We start from the raw sequence: 24,179 nt of genomic DNA, 5'->3' as shown, positions 1-24,179 counted from the left end.
GCATCACTGACTCTATAGGCATAAGTTTGAGTAAGCTTCTGGAGTTGGTGATGGATCAGGAGGCCTGGTGTGCTGCAATTCATGGGGTCGCAAAGAGTTGGACATGACTGAGCGACTGAACTGAACTGAGCTGAACTGATTTGAGCTATGTCCCCATTCAGTCAGAAAGTCTTGACAGTCATATTTTATAATATTCTTATATCTTTCAGTCCATTAAAAGAAAATAGTTATCATTCCTTGACTAAATATATCCATAACATATGTAAATAACCTGTTCCAGTTTTAGATACACACACACACAAATCACATAATTTCCATCATCCAAAGTTATCCACTAATAATATGGCCATGTAGAGCTGTATTAATTTGAATTCAAGGAAACATGTATTAATCATTTTGTTTCCAAAAATATTTGTAAACTGCTCATAAAGCTCTCTGTATTGGGTCAGTTTTTCCTTGTAATTTATTGTAGAACTACTCTATACAATATAGATATTAAAGAATATATTTAAATAGCTACGATCAAATAAAATTGAATATTCTCAGTTTAGCGAGCTATATTTTAGACACAAGCAACTATATTTTACTATTTTGGAGGGCATAGGTATAGTTTTGTTTTTCATAAAATTTTCTATGCATTTGTATAATGTTTGTGGGAGAAAGGCTGTTCTCAGCCAGGAGACTTACACACCTTCAGTTCAGTTCAGTTCAGTCACTCAGTCATGTCTGACTCTTTGTGACCCCATGAATTGCAGCATGCCAGGCCTCCCTGTCCATCACCAACTCCCGGAGTTCACTCAGACTCATGTCCATCGAGTCAGTGATGCCATCCAGCCATCTCATCCTCTGTCGTCCTCTTCTCCTCCTGCCCCCAATCCCTCCCAGCATCAGAGTCTTTTCCAATGAGTCAACTCTTCGCATCAGGTGGCCAAAGTAGTTTCAGCTTTAGCATCATTCCCTCCAAAGAAATCCCAGGGCTAATCTTCAGAATGGACTGGTTCGATCTCCTTGCATTCCAAGGGACTCTCAAAATTCTTCTCCAATATCACAGTTCAAAAGCATTTACCAACCACCAACTGGGGTCTCTGGTGGCTCTGTGGGCACATGGATCAAAAATACGTGGGCATTTAAGGGAATAGCAAACTTTATGTTTGTACATTTTAAAATTCTTAACAATGCTTTAGATAAAAACATTTAATGAATGCTTAATCTTTTTGTAACAGAAAACTAAAAGTGTAAATAATACAATTATTACTGTGTTGTTAGATTTACAGAATTGGGTTTAAAATGTTTTAAAAATATAATGCTGGATAAACTAAAAGCTTTAAAATTTGTAATGATTATTAAACGCCTTTAATTTGTTTTAAAACAGGATTACATGGTTGTATATGAGAGAGATGATTAACAGTGGAAAATGATGTCAGGATCCAGTGGTATGAGTTCTTGGAAAGTTTAATGAGTCAATCATTTAAAACAGATGCTAAAATAGCAGACATAATCTTGTTTGCATTAATGTAGTGTAAACAACATCACAGAAAATAATCACTTAACAGCAATCCATGTGATGTAAAACAACCCCAAGAGGATTTTGCACATTAATAGGAAACATACTATTTATCTTTAAAGCACCGAACTTCACATAGTTCAGAGTTCATAATAAATACTTCACAAAATGATTGAACTTCAATCCTAAAGAGCGTTTAGAAGTTAATAGTGCAGGTTAAGGGATGAGAAATGCACATCACATGAACACTCAAAATAACAGCATGCTTACAAGGCACGGCTCTAGACAGGTGAGAAAATTATTAAATACTTAGCTGCCATCCCTCCCACCCTCCTTTCTTCCTTCCTCTTGCTAACATTATTTGTTTATTGCATTAATAACAACCATGGACCTAGGTTAACCTAGTTAATTAGGTTATTAATTAGGTTAACTAGGTTAACCTGAGAAGGAGAATGGATTTACCTTGATTGCATGCAAGCTCAGTGGCTCAGATAAGGTCCACTCTTCGTGACTAAGAGGACTGTAGCCCACCAGGTTCCTCTGTAATGGGAGCTCCCACACAAGAACACTGGAGTGGGTTATCGTTTCCTCCTCCAGGGGGTCTTGATGACCCGAGGATCAAACCCGGTCTCCTGCGTCTCCATCTCCTGCATTGGCAGGAGGATTCTTTACCACTGAGCCACCTAGGAACATAATGTTGTTTCAAATTGCAAAGCTAGGAATATTTCAATCATAAATGAAGAGTAAATAATAATGGACCAAGCTAACTGTTATGTCATGAGTTGCAATGTCTTTTCCGTATACATCTTTTGGGAGGTATTTAAAGGCCTCAAATATAATTTTATATTAACATTGTATAGTTTGGTAAAACTTTCACTGCTAGCGACATGTGCTTAGCAGCTCAGTCGTGTCCTACTCTTCGTGACCCTATGGACTGTAGCCTGCCAGGCACCTCTGTCCCTGGGGATTCTCCAAGCAGGAATACTGGAGTGGGTAGCCTTTCCCTCCTCCAGGGGATCTTCACAACCCAGGGATCAAACCTGGGTCTCTCACATTGCGGACAGATTCTGCAATCTGAGCCAACAGGGAAGCCCACTAGTGACATATCAAAATAAATTTTAATTCATAGTTTACATTTTGTTTATTCTTCATAAAACATATTTTTTTGCATAATTTGATAGGAATTTTGTTTTATCTGATTACATTGTAATATGTGTAAAACCATTCTAAAGTGTATTTTTTTCAAGATTTGTTCTTCATTTTCCCAACCCAGAGTTGGGATCTTCCCGACCCAGGGATTTAGCACAGGTCTCCAGATTCTTTACTTTCTGAGCCACCAGGGATTGGTGTCTGTTTACATTATTAATATTTTAATTATTGTTTAAATTGTTAATAATACTGCCTTAATTTTAGTGACTTAGACTCCAAAACTGGAAATAGGAATTCCACTGTTGATTTTATATATTTTACATTGCATGTATTTTCTACTTTGTAATCTTTTTTTTTTTTTTTTTTTTTGCCAAAATTAAGATTTTCTTCTAAATAATTCTGTTGACTATTATTTAGAAATGAGCAAGAGACTTTGGGAGGTCTTTTTTTTCAGAGGGGTAGGGTTATTATGGTAGGTGGTTGGACATGAGATACATTTGATACGTGATGTGAATTGGAGTTAAACCTTAAAAACACCTTTTCCAGACCCAGTTATCTGGTTCATGCCATATTAAAGGATATATATGCTAAGAGAAAGCACAAATTATTATATGTTATTGCAAGAGAGTCATGCTATAATACCAAGAATTACAGTGCTTCATTTCTAAAATGTTTTCCAGTAGTTAATTCAATATATGACCTCTTCATTTATGTCTGTTTTCTTTGTAATTCTTTGCATGTTTTTACTGTAAATGTTAGTGCTACATTATTTGGTATATCTTCAAAGTGAATTTGATCCTTTAGCATTTTAAAGAATTATATTAATAAGATCAAGCCTATGGACTGTAGCCCACCAGGCTCCTTTGTCTCTGGGATTCTCCAGGCAAAAATACTGGTGTGGGTTTCCTTGCCCTCCTGCAAGGGATCTTCCCAACCCAGGAAACTTACCTATTTCTCTTATGTCCCCTTCATTGACAGGTGGGTTCTTTAACATTAATGCCACCTGGGAAGCCCTTAATAATTTATAGTTGTGTTTAAACATCTCTGATATAAAATTAGAATTCTTGGTAATTGACTTTTGTTAACCTTTGCATGTATAAATATATATTTTTTTATTTCCTCTTTTCTTTAGTCTTACTAAAAGTCTGTATTTTATATCTTTTTTTATATAACTTAAACTTTTATTTTGTTGTCAAATCACATAGTGATTTTTCTTTAAATATTTGAGGTTAGTTCACTCACCCATATGAAACTATGATAGATATGTATAATATTATTTCTGTCTCATATTATTATTAATTTATTTTATAATTTCTAGCCTGTATATTCTTTAAATGTTTCATATTTCATTTTTTTCTTACTTATGTAATTTTATTATAGATTTAAAATTAGAAAGGTTGCTTTATAAATTAACTATATTTTATTAGAAATAGTCTCTAAGCTTAGACATTATCCATTAATTCTTTATTATGAACATAAATTTATATATTTCCTCTCTCTTGATTTACCCCCCAATTTTATTTAATTGTATGATTATTCTTAGTTTTCTTTTCATATCCTTAGATATAATTAAAACTCTTTTTGATTCCTCACTTTTAAATAACCATTTATTGAGGTGCAACATACATGCTGAAAAATATACAAAGCATAAATAAGCAGCAAGTATACACATTTGTGTAACTGTCACTTGGAATCACTGCATTTCCAACTATTTTTAATGTAATATATTGAACTGATCATTAGTAAGAGTTTACTATGGCAATGTTAAAAGGAGCAGTGTGAAACATGCACTTGAAGTCAAGATTGAAAACACTTCCTTTTGCGTTAAGTTCTCTATCAACCAGCAGTGCAGGGTTCCCAGACTCTGCTCAGAGGCTGTTTCTCCAGATATTAGAACCTGGCCTTGGCTACGAATGCTTGAACAAGCATGAGATCAATGATAATTATTTATTTTAAAATAAAATACCCTAGAATATGCCTTCTATGCTAACTTACAATCAAAAAAGATATAACTGATAACTTTGAAAAGGTGATCCAAGTTTGTGTTTAAGTATGATTAAGAGAAAATTATGCCTTCTCAATACTACTCTGCTTGATATTATAGTCAGGAATTGTTTTAATATATTCATTCTATTCTGCATAGTAAAATATATTTTAATTAAAAGTATGAATAAGTATTAAATAATCTAGAATAACTTCAGAATATATACAATAAGTTGTTGACTTCAAAGCTCTCTTTGGAAACTGGCTGTGCTTAAAAATAAAAATGAAAAGCAATAAGTAAAAAAATTTTCACAAAACACCCACATTACTACCTAACAGAAGAGAGAATAAAAATAATGTGTCTATCACCACATCCATAAATAAGTTGGAAAAAATGCATACAATTTAATGAAGTTTTTTCTCTCTTTTTAAAATTAATTCATTAACTCTTCTTGAGATAACTTTAATTTTTTTTGTTTCTTTTATCTTTGTTGTTGTTCAGTGGCTAAGTCCTGTCTGACTTTGTGACCCCATGGGCTGCAGCATGCCAGGCTTCCCTGTCCCTCACTATTTCCTGGGATTTTCCCAAGTTCATATCCATTTTATTGGTGACTCTATACAACCATCTCATCCTCTGCTGCCCTTTCTCCTTTTGCCTTAAATCTTTTCCAGCTTCAGGGTCTTTTCCAATGAGTTTGCTGTTTGCATCAGGTAGCCAAAGTATTGGAGCTTCAGCATTGTCCTTCCAATGAGTATTCAGGAAACATTCAGGAAAAAAACAACAACAACAAATATTATTTTACCTTGTACATGGGCTAAATCATGTCAGTCGTGTCCAACTCTTTGCAACTCTATGGACTGTAGCCTGCCAGGCTCCTCTGTCCATGGGATTTTCCAGGCAAGATTACTGGAGTGGGTTGCTGTGCCCTCATTCAGGGGATCTTCTTGACCCAGGGATGGCACCTTCACCTCTTATGTCTTCTGCATTGGCAGGCAGGTTCTTACCACTAGTGCCACCTGGGTTATCTTATTATCTAATTAATATAATAATTTCACCCAGAATTAACTCATTGAATATTAGTTGGTTTAGGTGTGTTCAAAATTTACATTAAGTGTAGGAAGCAGATTTTAAAATATTTGTTGAAATTAATGCATCTTTTATTCAATTTCAGTCAAAAATATATTGGTATAGACACTGACAAAGTGAAAGTGGAGTTGCTCAGTCCTGTCTGACTCTTTGGGATTCCACGGACTGCTGCCTACCAGGCTCCTCCGTCCATGGGATTTTCAAAGCAAGAGTACTGGAGTGGGTTGCCATTTCCTTCTCCAGGGGATCTTCCTGACCCAGGGATCAAACCCAGGTATCCCGGGTTGTGAAAGTGAAAGTGAAGTCGCTCAGTCGTGTCCGACTTTTTTGCTACCCCAGGGACTGTAGCCTATCAGGCTTCTCTGTCCATGGGATTCTCCAGGTAAGAATACTGGAATGGGTTACCATTTCCTTCTCCAGGGGATCTTCCCGACCCAGGGATCAACCCCGGGTCTCCTGCATTGGAGGCAGACGCTTTAAGCTCTGAGCCACCAGGGAATCCTATCACGAGTTGTAGGCAGACGCTTTTACCGCTTTTACCGTCTGAGCCGCCAGGGAAATCACTAGTGGTTAGCATCTCAAAGGGCTTTCCTGGTGGTTCACTGGTAAAGAATCTGCCTGCCAACAGGAGACATTGGTTTGACCCCTGTATCAGGAAGATCCCCTGGCAAAGGAAATGGCAACCCACTCTAGTATTCTTGCCAGGGAAATCTCATGGACAAAGGAGCCTAGGGCTGCAGTCCATGGTGTTGCAAAAGACTTCGTGACTAATCAACACCACCACATCATCTAATTGTTTTCTTTGGCTCACTACATTCTAATGCCAATGCAAGCCATAGATAATTTCCTTACCAATAATAGTACTTGGCATAGAAAAGTTTTCAAATATTTTGGTATGAAATAAAATGCAGATTAATTAAAATGCAGATTAATCCAAATTAAATAACTTCTGATTATCCATGATGAAGATGCTGTTGTTTAGTTGCTCAGTGGTGTCCAACTCTTGTGACCCAATGGGCTGCCGCCTTCCAGGTTCCTCTATCTACAGAATATTCCAGGCAAGAATACTGAACTAGATTGTCATTTCCTTCTCTGGGGGATCTTCCCAACCCACGGATCAAATCTGAGTCTCCTGTTTGACAGGCAGATTCTTTAACACTGAACCACCAGGGAAGCCTGATGAAGATTTAGGATTGAGGATTTTCTCCAAACAACCATTCTTTACTATTTGAGTGATCAATTATCTCTGCCCCATTACACATCATGAGCTGACTTCCCTCCACTCTCTATGTGCATCAATTATAACCACAACTACTCCCACATTAAACTTTTCCTTTATGTGCTGATGTGTTCTTATAATGACATGAATAATCAAGAGTTGACTGGCAGCATAAAATGAACTTGAAAATGTATTCAAGAATATCAAGTTAATGTATTTAATCCATTAGGGGAAAAAAATCTTTTCATTCTTTTGAAATACATTCTTTCAAACTCTTTCCAGTATTCATCTATGTCTTCATGATAAATTACATCAAAGATGGATTCATTTGGTAAGCTTCCCTCTAATAGTGAAACCACTTCTTTTTTGTAAAATCAGTCACTCTGTTGCAGTAATTTTATAATTTTCTATTCTTCTATATTTTAAACAAAACTAATACAGAAAACCACTCTTCAATTACTGCCCCCTAAAATATGAATTGGTTAACAAATCAAATAACTTGGTCTTTTTTGTCAGTATCTTATTACATCAGATTATTTAATAGTCACATACATTTTTATTATAACTGAATCATATGTATTATTGTTTCTATTTAAGTCACTTTTCCCATGAAGGGAAATAAGTAGTGCCTATGATACTTCAATGAATAAGACAAAGAGCTTGATCACAGAAAGCTTACATTTATGTATAGAATTATTGTCAGAAATATTCTGTGAAGAAAATATAAAATAGTGTAAAAAGAAAGTGTGGTGGTTATTTATTCATGTAGTATGATGAAGTCAGAACTTTTTGATGATATGAAGAATGAGTGTAACCTGAATGAAATGAGAACAAGAACCATACAGTATCAGAAGAGAAAGAGTTAGAGATTACTTTAAAAGTGATTAAAAAGAAAAAAAAAAAGATTGGAGCCCAAAGTTAAAACTGGGTATGCTTTAGAAGAACTTGCATCAGACCCACATCTCTGCATATGCAATTGAATGCTAGAAAAGAAGTGTGTAAACAAGGAGTAAGAGATCAGTTCTAGAAAGCTCTTAAATTCTGGTTTAAATTTCTCCTGCTTTGGCAAAACCCAGGTAGTTTTTTTACATTGATGAAGTTATCTCTGGGATTTTAAATCAATCCTAACTTGTAGTCTGTTTTGTTTTGGCTTTAATCATCCATTTGTTTCCTTTGTTCACTTAGAGATTTGTATTTCCCTTTTGTTGATCTGTGTGTGTTTTCTTTACTGAAGCTGGGACCGTTAAGCCCATTGCCTGAGAATACATTCACATCACGTTTGTCATGGACTCTCTAACTCTGGTATGTTCAGCTCAAAATGAATTCCAAAATGTTAAATAATGTTCGGGGGATTTAGAACTTATTGATCTTTAGCCAACTGGATTTCACAAATGCCAATTAAGATAAATATATTGCTGTATTTCAGAACTCTTGAAAGTTTTTCAAAAGGAGAGGGAAGTTGAAAATGAGTGCTGAGGAGGCAACACACCACTGTCTGCTGCAAATTGGTCCTTATTTGTGGTTCTGCCACGTGAAAAGGTGATAGAGAGACTCCTACATTGCCCTGAGCTCATGATTCTGTTCATTTACATTAGACCTTGATAGTTGGGCTCTCGGGATGCATTGCACACACACTTGCACTCATCATCTGTAGAAATATGTCTGTCTTAACTGTCTAAAAAACTTTTCCCAAATTTCACTGTCTTTGAGAGGTTTTTCTAAAAATAATTTGTATAGTTGTTGCTGTCTTTTCACTGAGGCTGAACTTTCTTCTCTGATTTTCCTAGGTTTTGTTGCTATTTGTTTGTTTTAAATTCACTTAGGGAAAAGAGCAGGGTTAGATATGTTTTAATGATTTCTTTATCTGAATTTTTTCCCATTTTTAACTACTGAAAATACTGATATGAAAATATCTGAGTTTTTGATTTCAACATAATTAGCTTTGGCTCAATTCATATATATGCTAATACTCTTTCTTCACTGTTGACATTGGCTGATCGTTTATCTACACATGAAATTATACAACAGACAAATATGGATAAATGAAGAGAACACTTCAATTTGTGTCATTTTCTTGAGCATGTCAAATATACATTTTCCTGTACTGCCTGAAGAATGCCATGGCACCTGTCCTCAGCCAGCCATTCCCTCTGACAATGATTATTCTCTGTCATAGTTACACAATGATTCATCTTCAATATAAAAAAAGCTATTATAGAAGAGAAGAAAATTTCACTTTGGGAATCTACTTTGACGTTAACCCTGAGAAAACAAACCCATGTAGTCTGTTTTCTGGGGTTGGGCTTCAACTTCTCAATATAAGGTGGGCTGAAAAGAAGATACATGAATGTAAACACATTAAGTTAATTTCTCACTGGGAAATTATCAAATGAAATATTAATGATTTAGCCTTTGGATGAAGCATATTTTTTTCTTTTTTCCTTACTAAAATGCTTTAGGCAATGTATATACTAATGGAAGATAATTAAAATTAGCTTCTAGTACTCATGTCTGAAATGATTGATCAAGCTAGACTATAGCATATAATTGCCCTACAACTTTTCACTGTACTTTAAAGTATAAAAACAGTATTTTTCAATTTCCTAGTTATATATCATCTTTATAATCTTCTCACCTCAGTTAAGTTTTTTAGGCAACAAACATTAGTTATAAATATTACATATGCCATTATATACTGACAGTAAAAATACAAATGTGGCTTACTACCTGGATTCACTGAGCTCGTATTATAAGAAAATAAAAAATTTTAATAAAATGCCATGAGTGAAATGACAGATATCTTAATGGCTTCTTCAGAATGATTGAGATAAAATCCTATATTCTTAGCATAGTGTTAGTTGTTGGTCAATTTCTGAGTCCTGTCTGACTCTGCAACCACATGGACTCCAGCATGCCAGGTTTCCCTGTCTTTCACTATCTCCCAGAGTTTGCTCAAATTCATGTCCATTGAGTCGGTGATGCTATCTAACCATCTCCTCTGTCCATGGAACTTTGCAGGCAAGAATACTGGAGCAGTTTGCCATTTCCCTCACCAGGGGATCTTCCCAACCCAGAGATTGAAACCACGTCTCAATGCATTGGCAGGCAGATTCTTTACCACCGTGCCACCTGGGAAGCCCTGTGTTAGTTATTACTGTATTCTTGAACTTAAATAAGCAATTAGAAATTTCAATAATGTACAATGGCACATTTTACACATCTTATTTTAAAACTCAATTTCTTCTATTCTCTTTTAAAGATCCCCAAATTAGTAAACAAAAGCGTTAATTGAGGCAGTTACTCAGAGTGTGCCTTAATTGTCATAGCTTACACCTATGCAGATAAGGCAAGGCATAAATACTACAATTACTACTTATTTAAAGTACAAGGACAAAAACTCAAAGGTTTGAAACTAATTTAAGCTTCATTCAGCACATCTTGAATATAAAGCAAAAGGAGGTTGCTGAACTTGTTGAACTGTTGTCAATCATTTGTCTCAAGCTTGGTTTTAATACTCGGTATTCATGGACTTTCCAAACGAATCAAAAACCCTTCCTGTGAGTTTTTTATGAAAGAAAAAAATTGCATTCCCCCGGGGCTGAAAGCACCAGAGAGCTGGAGTCAGCAGGGGAGGCGGTGCATACAATTCCAACCTCTCAGCCATAGAGGCCCTTGGGGCAACAGGCAGCAGTGGCTGTGGGGCTTGAGTCCAGGAAAGGTGGCCACATGACCCTGTCTTCCTCTGCATTTTCCCTCCCCTCCAGTGGAGCCTGTGCTTAGGAAATTCCAGAGGTGATAGGAGGGCCCACCATCTCAGTGCCCCAGGCAACAAAGTCAGAGACCTTGGTAGCAGTAAGATATCAAACCCCTGGAGGTCAAAGAAGCTGTGGAGCAGACTGGGGCAACACCTTTGACAGAGATGGTGTGGGGAGAAATGTGCAGACTCAAAACCAGAGGCAGTTCAGGTAGGAGAAACCAAAATCTTCTGCTATAACGACACCTACTGGAACGCAGCAGAAAGGCCTCTTTTTAAAAGGCACATCAGATAAAGGATTGTTATCCAAAATATGGGGCTTCCCATATTTTGGCAGTAGTGGTAAAGAACACATCTACTAATGCAGGAGACATAAGAGATGCAGGTTTTATCCCTGTGTCAGGAGGGTACCCTGGAGGAAGTCATGGCACCCCACTCCAGTATCCTTACCTAGAGAATCCCATGGACAGAGGAGCCTGCAGGGTCCCAAAGACTCGGACTGACTGAAGACTTAGCAATCACTCTTTCATCCAAAATATACAAAGCCTTAAAACAACAAAAGGAAAACAAACAAGCCAGTTAATAAATGAACCAAAAACCTTAACAGATACCTCACCAAAGAATATATACAGATGCTAAGTAAGTATATGAAAAGATGCTTTACATCATGTGTCATCAGGGAAACACAGGTTAAAACAACAATATTGCTACACATCTATTTAAGTGGCCCAAACCCAGAACAACATGAAATGCAAGCAAGTGTGTGAACTTGTGCTAGCAATAGTGCTAGTTCATAGTGCTAGCAATATGAACTCTCACTCATTACCCATAACTATAAAATTTACAACACCAAGAATGAACCTTAATGTAAACAATAGATTTTGAATGATTATGATATATCAGTGTATGTTCATCAACTACAACAAAAGTAACAGTTTTGTGAGTTGTATTGATAAATGGGGGGTTATACATGTGTAGTCTTTGATCTTCGATGTTACTACTACACCTTGCTGAAGGTCCAGATGACATGTAACATGTTTTCGGCAATAAAGCATTTTTAAATTAGGTATGTACATTGTTCTCTTTTTAGACAATGCTGCTGCTGCTGCTGCTGAGTCGCTTCAGTCGTGTCCAACTCTGTGCAACCCCAGAGACGGCAGCCCACCAGGCTCCCCCGTCCCTGAGATTCTCCAGGCAAGAACACCAGAGTGGGTTGCCATTTCCTTCTCCAATGCATGAAAGTGAAAAGTGAAAGTGAAGTCACTCAGTCGTGTCCAACTCTCAGCGACCCCATGGACTGCAGCCCACCAGGCTCCTCCGTCCATGGGATTTTCCAGGCAAGAGTACTGGAGTGAGTTGCCATTGCCTTCTCCGTTAGACAATGCTATTTAGTACTTAATAGACTTCTGTCAGGGGAGTGTGTAATTTCCTCAGTTCTGTCTTGCCACAGCAAAAATTCGAAGCAACAGACCAGTGTTACAACTCGATTACAGTTCAGTTTTTTTTTTGGTAAGCAAAGGAAAATATGTCCTTGAGGCATGAGGGCAGGCAGACCCAAAAGATGCAAAGAGAAGAGAAGCCAGAGGCTCAATTTTGGCTCCTCTTGTTATATGTTTTTTCTCCTCCCCCTCAGCCTGCCTTGTGTAAACTGAGCTAGCCAGGAGGACTGTTTGCTTCATCTGAGGTTCTCACTCCGGTCTTCAGACCTTCCTTTGTTCTATTTTTGCAGGCTTTTTCCTTTCTTTGTCTTTTAGTCACTGCTATTTTGGACTCCTTTTCCTACTCTACTACCTAATATTACCATATACTATAAACAAAACTATAATACGCACTGGGAAACAAAAATTCATATGCTTGCTTTATTGCAATACTTGCTTTATTTACTGTGGTGGTCTGGAACAAAATCCACTATATCTCCGAAGTCTGCCTCTATATACTACTCTAGATCAAGAATTTGTTTCACTAATGAATGAAAATGGAATAATTCACTTTGAGTAAGTTATTTATGATAAAGCTTAATCAATGTTTACGATGATACTGTAAAGAGGGTATGCTTTAAAGAAATACTTTGTAATTTAATACTTGCAAATCAATCAGGTACTAATTTATTATTTTATATAACTAAAGACATTGTTATGGGCTTCTCTGGTAGCTCAGATGGTAAAGAATCTTCCTACAATGCAGGAGACTCAGGTTCAATCCCTTGGTTGGAAAGATCCCCTGAAGAAGGAAATGGCTACCCATTCCACTATTCATGCCTGGAGAATTCCTGGTAGGCTACAGTTCATGGGGTCACAAAAAGTTGAACACGACTGACTAACACACAAAGACATTATAACACATGCACGCATGTGTGGGGGCAGGGAGTGATAGGAAATGGTTGCACATTTCTTTCCATTTTGCTGTGAAACTAAAACACGATGCTGTGAAACTAAAATTTTAGAAAAATTAAACCTTTAAAAAGTTATCAGATTGGTTATTTGATTTTATTATTAATAAAATATAACTTCTTTTGTGTTTTTATTGGACAGTTATATTTGCATAAGTCATCTATTAATTACATTTTTACCATTATTTTGTTGTTCAGTCATTCAGTTGTGTCCAATTATTTGTGACCCATCAACTGCAGCACGTGAGTATTCCCTGTCTTTCACCATCTCCTGGAGCTGATTGAAACTCATGTCCATTGAGTTGTTGATGCCATCCAACTATCTCGTCCTCCATTGTCCCCTTTTTTTTCCTGCCTTCAATCTTTCCCAGCATCAGGATCTTTTCTAATAAGTTGCTTCTTCACATCAAATGACCAAAGTATTAGAGCTTCGCTTCAGCATCAGTCCTTCCAGTGAATATTCAGGATTGATCTCCTTTAGGATTGACTAGTTTCATCTCCTTGCAGTCCACGGGACTCTCAAGAGTCTACTCCAACATCACAGTTCAAAAACATCAATTCTTTGGCACTCAGCCTTCTTTATGGTCGAACTCTCACATCCATACATGACTACTGGGAACACAATAGCTTTGACTAGATGGACCTTTGTCAGCACATAATGTCTCTGCTTTTTATATGCTGTTTATATTGGTAATAGCTTTACTTCCAAGGAGCAAGCATCTTTTAATTATGTGGCTGCAGTCACCATCTGCAGTGATTTTGGAGCTCAAGAAAATAAAGTCTCTCATGTTTCCATTGTTTCCCCATATACCATGGAGTGATGGGACCAGATACCATGATCTTAGTTTTTTGAATGTTGAGTTTTGAGCCAGCTTTTTCACTCTCCTCTTTCACTTTCATCAAGAGGCTCTTTTGTTCCTCTTCACTTTCTGCCATAAGGGTGGTATGTCTGCATATCTGAGGTTATTAATAAATTTCCTGGCAATCTTGATTCCAGCTTATGCCTCATCCAGACCAGCATTTCGCATGATGTACTCTGCATATAAGTTAATTAAGCAGAGTGACAATATACAGCCTTGATGTACTCCTATCCCAGTTTAGAACCAGTCTGTTTTTCCATGTCCAGTTCTAACTGTTGCTTCTTGACTGGCATACAAGTTTCTCAGGAGGAAGGTAAAGTGGTCTGGTATTCCCATCTCTTTAAGAATTTTCCACAGTTTGTTGTCATCCACACAGTCAAAGGCTTTAGGGTTGTCAGTGAAATAGAAGTATATGTTCTTCTCAAATTCTCTTGCATTTTCTATGATCCAAGGGATGTTGGCAATTTGGTCTCTGGTTCCTCTGCCTTTTCTAAATCCAACTTGAATATCTGGAAGTTTATGGTTCATGTACTCTAGAAGCCTGGCTTAGAGAATTTTGAGCATTACTTTGCTAGCATGTGAAATGGGTTCAATTGTGTGATAGTTTGAACATTCTTTGGCAATGCACTTATTTGGGATTGGAATGAAAACTGACATTATTGAGTCCTGTGGCCACTGCTGAGCTTTCCAATTTGCTGATATATTGAGTGCAGCACTTTAACAGCATCATCTTGTAGGACTTGAAATAACTCAGCTGGAATTCCATCACTTCTGCTAGCCTTGTCCTAGTGATGCTTTCTAAGGCCCATTTGACTTTGCATTCCAAGATGTCTGGCTCTGGGTGAATCATTACACTGCCATGGTTATCTGGGTCATTAAGATCTTTTTTATATAATTCTTATGAGTATTCTTCCCACCTCTTCTTAATGCCATTATAATATAGCTATATTTTTAAAATATTAAGAATCCATTGTGTAAGAATATTAGTATTTTACATGGTTATGAACAGTGTATTTTCCCATGTGTTTTATTTTATCATTTTTAATATATATGTAATTTAATGTTTTATATCTTAGCTTTTTCTTTTTTTTCCTTTTGTGTTTACAAAGATGATACTGATTTTCTATGCCTGCAAAACAGATTTTTCTCAGAAGTCCATGTATTATTAACAGAAACATTTTTTATCTCATACTTTCTAGAGTCAGGATCTTAGACAGGACTTAGCTTAGTCCTATGGCCTGAATCTCACAAACTGAAGTTAAGGTTATCAGCCACAATTGCAAGCATCTCAAGGATCAACTTGGAGATTTCCAAGATCATCCAAATGACCATTGGCAGTTCCTCATACATGGTTTGACTGAGCACCTCAGTTTCTCACTGGTTGGAGCCCTTGCCACCTATCAGCTGACTTCCATCAGAACAGATATGTAAGGGGACAAAATTGGATCAGAGATGGCAAGTGATATAAGCCAGTATTTTGATAAATTTATATCTCTACAGTTTTGTTTATTTTTCTGCTTAGAAGCAGTGCAAAGTATAGCATACATTCAAGAGGAAAGGGTTTCACACCCCCATTCTAGTCAGCAAAGATAATTGAGAGTTATTTTAGAAACTGTCACACAGACCTTTCATAACCTTATAACAATTCTTTTGTATGTATGTATATATCATTATTTTTTTACTTTTGGCTTTTCCTAGATTTTAAAATTTAACTTGTTTAATGTTTCTGCTAAGATATTTTGGTTTGAATATAAAATTTATATTTTATATTTATGTGTGTTTAGTCACTCAGTCATGTCCAATTCTTCATGTCCCCAGGGACTGTAGCCCACCAGGCTCCTCTGTCCCTGGGATTTCCCAGGCAAGAATACTGGAATGGTTTGCCATTTCCTCCTCCAGGGGATCTTCCAGACCCAGGGATTGAACCTACATTTCTTGCATTTATGCATTGGCAGTTGGATTCTTTACCCACTGAGCCACCACCTGGGAAGACCCTTTATATTTTATACATGTACTAAAATATATCAAACAATAGTTTTAATAATAACTGTCACAAAATAAAGCTTTTCTTATTAACTCAGTTTACTGTATGCTTTTCCTCCTTTTTTGGTGTGTGCAGTGTTGTGTATTCTATTTTGGGACATTTATTTTTGTGTTATTAAAATTATAAGTGGAATTATTAACCCTGAGTAGATGGGTATTCAGTCATGGATTTTGCTTTACTGAAGTCTTTCAGGTGTACTTTGCTCATGTCCCTCAAAGCTATCTTATCAAAGTTTTGTAACTATTAAGGTCAGAATTATTCAAACTATGTAAAGACCTAGAAAGGAGAATTTTTTTTTAACTAAGCATAAATGTGAAAGCTAACATTTAAGGTGATTATTTTAGACAAAAGAAAATTATTTAAACCTTGTCACATATAAAATATCCTCAAGTTAAGACTATGTGATATTCCTATTTTTTTAATATTTGAATGGAGTATAAAAGCTTTTTAAAATAATGATTCCTTTAATTCTCATCACACTGATGTAGATAATCTGAGTATTCATTTCTAATTGCCCACAGAAAGAAGGTATTATTTTAAACTATCAAAACTGGACCATTTTTTCCCTTTAAATTTTGAGAATATATTGGTATAAGAATATATCATTCCTCTGCTTTTATGAACTTTTTATGTCAGCTATTTGGTTTAAGTCCTAGATCCAAGAGAATATTTCCCCTTGACCTAAAAATAATAACTTTATTGAACAATCTTAATAAATCATATACTTGATGTTTATTTTAAAAGTGAAAAACCGTCCCACCTAACCATGACACTTAATTTCTAGTTTTTAAAAATAAACTCTTACCATTTAGATTAATTATTGAGTTCACTAAAAATATTTTTGTCTCTCTTATGAATATGTTATATGTCATGTAATAAAATATTCTTCTAACTTGTGTATCAGTAAAATCAGTTCAAGGCTTCAAGGCCATGAGAAATCATCTCATTGCTGCTGCTGCTGCTAAGTCACTTCAGTCGTGTCCGACTCTGTGCGACCCCAGAGATGGCAGCCCATCAGGCTCCACCTTCCCTGGGATCCTCCAGGCAAGAACACTGGAATGGGTTGCCATTTCCTTCTCCAATGCATGCAAGTGAAAAGTGAAAGTGAAGTCGCTCAGTCGTGTCCGACCCTCAGCGACCCCATGGACTGCAGCCCACCAGGGTCCTCCGTCCATGGGATTTTCCAGGCAAGAGTACTGGAGTGGGGTGCCATTGCCTTCTCCAATGATCTCATTAGCATATAAGAATTCATAAAGCAAGTGTGGAGACATCAGGATATGTAACATTTATCTTCTGGTTTACTTTAGTTCATCAGTGGACTTGGTATACTCACAAAATGAGTATAACTTTCAAAACGGCACTCCAAAGGAAACTGGTGAGTAGATACATAGTGTATTTTATGAAGATTTCCATACATAGTTCTATAAAAATTACTTTGGTCTATTTGGATTATTCCTCCAATGAAGTATAAGAAAAAAAAAAAGAAATAGAATTATTGTCTCTGGCCAATGATACCTCTTGAGACATTCTGTTATTTAGTAATAGTTTTGCAGACTTAACATTTTGGTGAACTTTTAGGTTAACAGAGAATTTTTCTCTTTTAAAGCTAATGTTAAACTGTATTTTATTCTAGGCAAAGTCAAAAGACTTTCACCCAAAAGAAAAGGTGACATTTCCATTTTGTACACTCTGCTAAAAATGCCACACAAGCTAGAGTTTTAATCCATGTCAGTGAGTTATGCACAGATTGATTTCAAATGTAGCATTTTATTGCTCTAGAAAGAAAAAAAGTAGCATTTCCTTCAAAAATGAGATTAAATAGATATGTAATGGGATTTTAGTTATAGAGTTGAATTTTTACATGTATTTGTTGATTATGCTGTATGAAATTTCCTTTCTGCATTTACTGTCTGCTTAAAATATCAGCTATAAACTCCCTGAAGGGCAGGTGCTGAAATGGCAGACTGAGACTTAATTGCATCTGTGTAAAAGGTTAGTACCACATTGCAATGCTTAACATAACCTTAAAAATCCATAATTTAAACTCTCTTTCTAGACTCTTTCCTCCTTAAATGTGATATAATAAAATATATTCTAGCAAGTTAAACATATAATATGGGCCATCATCTTATTTTCATAAAATAATTAACCACATGCTGCATAGTTGTCATAATTACATAAGCTCAGGGTAAATCAATATAGTTTTATGTTAAATCCTCACAGTCAGTGCAAAAAAAGTGGTTTTCCTAATATTAATTCTGTTTGTAGAAGATAGATTTAGCCCCATAAGTTACTCCAAAAACATGCAAATATTGAAAATGAGAGTGGAAAAGGTATAAAAATTCATTTCCCAGCTTTCAGTTCACTTCAGTTCAATCACTAAGTCGTGTCTGACTCTTTGCCACCCCATGACCACAGCATGCCAGGCCTCCCTGTCCGTTACCAACTCCCAGAGTTTACTCAAACTCCATGTCCATTGAGTCGGTGATGCCATCCAACCATCTCAAGCTCTGTCATCCCCGTCTCCTCCCACCTTCAATCTTTCCCAGCATCAGGGTCTTTTCTAATGAGTCAGTTCTTTGTATCAGGTGGCCAAAGTATTGGAGTTCTAACTTCAACATTAGTCCTTCTAATGAACACCCAGGACTGATCTCCTTTAGAATGGACTGGTTGGATCTCCTTGTAGTCCAAGGGACTCTCAAGAGTCTTCTCCAACACCACAATTCAAAAGCATCAATTCTTCAGTGCTCAGCTTTCTTTATAGTCCAACTCTCACATCCATACATGGCTACTGGAAAAACCATAGCCTTGACTAGACGGACCTTTGTGGCAAAGTAATGTCTCTGCTTTTTAATATGCTGTCTAGGTTGGTCATAACTTTCCTTCCAAGGAGTAAGCATCTTTTAATTTCATGGCTTCCATCACCATCTGCAGTGATTTTTGGAGCGCAGAAAAATAAAGTCAGCCACTGTTTCCACTGTTTCCCCATCTATTTGCCGTGAAGTGATGGGACCGGATACCATGATCTTAGTTTTTTGAATGTTGAGTTTTAGGCCAACTTTTTCACTCTCCTCTTTCACTTTCATTAAGAGGTTCTTTAGTTCTTCTTCACTTTCTGCCATAAGGGTGGTGTCATCTGCATGTCTGAGGTTATTGATTTCCCAGCTTAGGTCAGCTTTGCTTCAGATGGAAAGATTTCACAAATTCCAACTACATGTATTCTCACATTGCATAACCCTTGGAGACAATTAGACTTTTCATTGTTTAATATCTTCTATTTCAGAGATCCCTCTTGTCAATATGAAGGCAAGTTCATTTGAAATATTATGAAATTTACTCTTGTGCTCCTTCTATATGATTTGTAATTCCTATTATGTGAGTTAATTTATCATTATTGATATTAATACCTTATGCTGAAATATATTCTGTTAAGCTTCAGTTCAGATCAATTCAGTCATGTAAGGCCTCCTCAGACAGCCATTTTGCTTTTTCACATTTCTTTTCCATGGGGATGGTCTTGAGTTGTGTCCAACTCTTTGCGACACCATGTACTGTAGCACGCCAGGCTTCTCTGTCCATCACCAACTCCCGGAGCTTGCTCAAAATCATGTCTGTCAAGTCGGTGATGCCATCCAACCATCTCCTCCTCTATCATCCCCTTCTCATCCCACCTTCAATCTTTCCCAGCATCAGGGTCTTTACCAGTGAGTCAGTTCTTCACATCAGGTGGCCAAAGTATTGGGGCTTCAGGGTCAGCACCAGTCTTTCCAATGAATATTCAGAACTGATTTCCTTTAGGATGAACTGGTTTGATCTCCTTGCAGTCCAAGGGACTCTTAAGAGTCTGTTAAGCTTACTTGTGATAAATGTCCTTGAGATTTTAAGCCAGTTGGATTCTGCCTATTCCTGCTTGTACAAAAAGCAAGCAAACAAACAAAAAAATTATTTTCTATCTTATTTTATATACTGTTTTGTTTTCTTCTCCCATCTTGCCTCTCCGTTGTATATTTTTTTGTCCATCCAGAAATAAAGCAATCACTTCCAAATTGTTTCACCAGATTTATAATATTTATATCTTCCATTAAACATATTCATCTTTGAAGCAAAAAATTGTAAAGTTACTTCCCGTAGCTTCATGGATGGTTGGACATATTATTCTCTCATGTCAAAATTATTCTTTGCACTTATATTAATTCCTCCTTTCTTATTTAAAATGTACATAACATGATCCAAAAATTAAATTATTACAAATGTTACATCGGATGTAAATTGTGTACAATCTTGATGGTGATTGGCTATTTTAAGACAGAAGGATATTATTATATTATGATCTGTATTCTGTGGCAAAAGAACTGTAATCCATACACAAAATTGCTAAGGAATTAAATCTGTTCTATATGCAATATAACCATTCTCTTTTGAAATCAATTTAAATTTCAATTAATAAAAGAAACTGTTCCCTTCAAGACAGTAGTTAAGGAAATGAAAACATATTTAATACAGTAACTAGTATTTTAGAGATGAAAAATATCTTAAAAAGTGTTAATGGTAATGTTTCACATAATTAAAGATGTTCAATTGCCAACATTAGCAACAAGTCCATTAACATAATATTAAAAATTTTGAGTAGTAATTTACTGTTTGTCATTGTGGCAGAGTCCATCCCAGAGTTAACTTCTTAGTAATAATAAAAGGCAGTCAAAATAATAGATACTCTGTTGCCCTCTTTCACTCCCCTGCTATCACTCTCTCATCCTGTGAACTTCTGAGCACTGGCATCATGGCCATGCTTTCATCTCTGAGAGGCCAACAGCAAAGAGAGAATGACTATGAGCATTGTAGCATACTTCATAGTTTAATTTATTACATTTTACAATTGGCAAAATGCCAATGAATTGTCCTGAAGACTCTAATCTGAAATGATGTAATATGAATTTCTTGTTATTGATTAACACATTCAAATTTCCAAATAATACACTGGCACATCAAACTCTCAGTAATTAACAGACATTGTTGGATTTCATCATTATATTCAGAATCCAGTTACATTCTTATGTATGAGGAATCTCATAATAGCTAAGGATAAATCAGACCAAATCTATTGATAAATAAATAGCTGCTGCTGCTGCTAAGTCACTTCAGTGGTGTCTGACTCTGTGTGACCCATAGACAGCCTCCCACCAGGCTCCCTCGTCCCTGGGATTCTCCAGGCAAGAACACTGGAGTGGGTTGCCATTTCCTTCTCCAGTGCATGAAGGTGAAAAGTGAAAGTGAAGTTGCTCAGTCGTGTCCGACTCTAAATACCCAGTAATGTGACTCAGACCTAAGTAAAGAGTTCAAACTTAGAAAACCAATAATGTGTTGCCTGTGAAGTTGGCTTCTTAAAGTCATGCCTCAGATAGGTGCTGTCACAAGGACAGACATAGATAAGTTTCCCACTACAATGGTGAGTCTATAAACTAACCATATAATGAGTGGGTCACACATTCAAATTAGCGGTTGATGTGGCTGACTGAAGTGCTTCCCAAGGAGTTTAGCAATAAAGAATCTGCCTGCAATGCAAGTGACGTGGGAAATGTGGGTTTGATCCCTGAGACAGGAAGATGCCCTGGAAGAGGGCATGGCAACCCACTTCAGTATTCTTGCCTGGGAAATCCCATCAACAGAGAAGCCTGGTGGGCTGTAATCCATGGGCTTGCAAAGAGTGAGACAGGACTAAGCACAGCACACATGTGACTGACTGTGTGCTTGTGGCTGGAGGGATATGTCCAACTCAGGTGGTCTTTACAGGTCTTCACATTTTAGAGCTAAGGTTGAAGGTGTAGCCCCTATGTAAGACTTGCTTATCTCATTAGAAGTAAGTAACACAAGAGACTCGCTAATCCATATAATGATAAATGTTGTTTTGATAAAGGTTCTGTTTGGACAGTAGGGCTTCCCTTGTGGCTCAGCTGGTAAAGAATCCACCTGCAGTGTGGGAGATGTGGGTTCAATCCTTGGGTTGGGAAGATCCCCTGGAGAAGGGAAAGGCTACCCATGCCAGTATTCTGGCCTGGAGAATTCCATGGACTGTACAGACCATGGGGTGGCAAAGAGTCAGACATGACTGAGCAACTTTCACTTTCACTTTGGACAGTAAAATTTTCATACATTCATTGGCCAAATAACACAACCAAGTCTGATATTGAGAGTGAAATGTATGTTGTAGTCTGTGAGACACTGAATATCATTTAGCCAATGGTACATGTTTACTTTTTTCTGGTAGATAAAGATACACTAATGAAATCAGTAAAGCAATCCACTACACCTTCACCACTCCCCCCAAACAAAAAAGCAAGATTGGACACCACTGAAAATATCTGAGGCAAAAACTCCTTGCCCTGAATATTTTCAAACAAAATAAAAGAATTAATAGTTTATTCCATATTTTTTGTATGAAATCTACTTCAAGGCAATTGCACTATTGACGAGAAAATTTTCTCCTTATAAATGGAGTTTTAGTGAATAATTGTGAAAGGAATAATCCTATAGTGGAATCTGTGATTCAGGGAAAAGGCATCAGTGTATGAAACCAATATAGAAATACTTTAGGAAATCTTACTGATGGAGGAATGAGAACATCACCATGTGAGCCACAGATCAATCTTAACTTCAGTAAGTGTCCAATAACTGGACTTTTTGTCATTGACAGGCTGTAACCACGGAGCACCTAATAGCATTTGAGCCTAATCAAGCAAATGGAACATTAAAAAATTTAAGACATTCTGCAAGGTAACTTGGGGCCACCCAGTTGGCACTAGCGCTATAAAAAACCCACCTGCCAATGCAGGAGATGTGAGAGACTAGGTTTCCATCACTTGATGGGGAAGATCCTGTGGAGGAGGGCATGACAACCCACTCCAGTGTTCTTGCCTGGAAAATCCCCAAGGACAGAGGAGCATGGCAGGCTACCTGTAGTCCATAGGGTCATAAAGAGTCAGACACGACTGAAGTGACTTAGCATGCACACAAGGTAACTTACTTTATTAATTAATTTTATTAATTAATAAAACATAAAAATGGTATGCATTAGCTCTAAATTAAAGAGACATAAAAGAAATAATATCAAAAATTGTGTATGGCACTCTTTTGAATTCTCATTGAAATTTAAAACTAAAAATAGGATTTTGGTAAACACATAGAGAAATTGCATTTTGACATCATTGCATGCATGCATGCTAAGTTGCTTCAGTCCCATCAGACTCTTTGTGACAGACTCTCTGGACTGTAGCCCTGCAGGCTCCTATGTTCATGGGATTCTCCAGGCAAGAATACTGAAGTGGGTTGGCATGCCCTTCTCCAGGAGATCTTTCCAACCCAAGGATAACACTCTTGTCTCATTATGTATCCTGCATTGACGGATGTGTTCTTTACCACTAGTGCCACCTGGACAGCCCCTTTGAAATCTTCACCTGATACGAGAGTCATTATTTTTCTATTTTTGAATATGGATTTTGATTTTATAAAACAATGTATATATTTATCAGTTGTGCATACTAAGTTTATATGGGTGAAATAACTTTGATATCTGAGCCTTATTTTAATGTAGGTTAGGAAAAAATTTTTTTTAAGTAGATGGAATAAATATGACTAAATCTTTCTCCTTAACTCTGGGTAATATTTGTTGTTGGTTTGTTACATAGTTTCTCTTGCAAAATGTTTACAGTTATTATAATCTATTATTTTTAAATAAAGAATGAGTTGTATGTTGAAATTGTCCCATGGTGTCTGTTTTAAGAATTTATGATTTTTTAATCCATACCAGTTACACTTCATGCTAATCTTTACTTACATTCCTTTTGTTTCTTCTTTGTAGCAAGTTAAATAATTCTGTAATTTTATATAATTTCTGTGTTATTTTCTATTTCATGTTTTCAAGGATTAAATTAATTGCACTTTAAAACTATGATTTCTCATGGTTTCATAAATGTGAAAATGTTTTTGTTTACTATATCTTTCATGTAAATAATGACCAAATTCATTAATTCCACAAATTAAATATAATTTGATCACTGTCTTGTCTATAATATCTAACTTGACATTCCATTCCCCAGCCTCAGCAAATAATATTCAGTTTTAGTCAAAATGGTAATAATTTCTAAGATATTGGCAAGAAATTTAGCTTGTATATTTTTATTTAGTACATATGCT

The 24,179-nt window shown here is 36.4% G+C and overlaps 1 long non-coding RNA gene across 1 annotated transcript; it reads left to right on the top strand.

Annotated features, from left to right (window-relative positions):
* The first annotated feature begins 6,705 nt into the window (after positions 1-6,705).
* Positions 6,706-8,465, top strand: LOC133227404 (uncharacterized). Its single transcript, XR_009729806.1, has 3 exons — positions 6,706-7,273; positions 8,177-8,244; positions 8,369-8,465. It is a non-coding gene; the product is annotated as an uncharacterized LOC133227404 (long non-coding RNA).
* The last annotated feature ends 15,714 nt before the right edge of the window (positions 8,466-24,179 follow it).

The sequence above is a fragment of the Bos javanicus genome, chromosome 16, assembly GCF_032452875.1.
Source record: "Bos javanicus breed banteng chromosome 16, ARS-OSU_banteng_1.0, whole genome shotgun sequence".
Taxonomy (NCBI): domain Eukaryota; kingdom Metazoa; phylum Chordata; class Mammalia; order Artiodactyla; family Bovidae; genus Bos; species Bos javanicus.
Note: the sequence above shows the minus strand (reverse complement) of the source record. Positions and strands in the feature narration are given on the sequence as shown.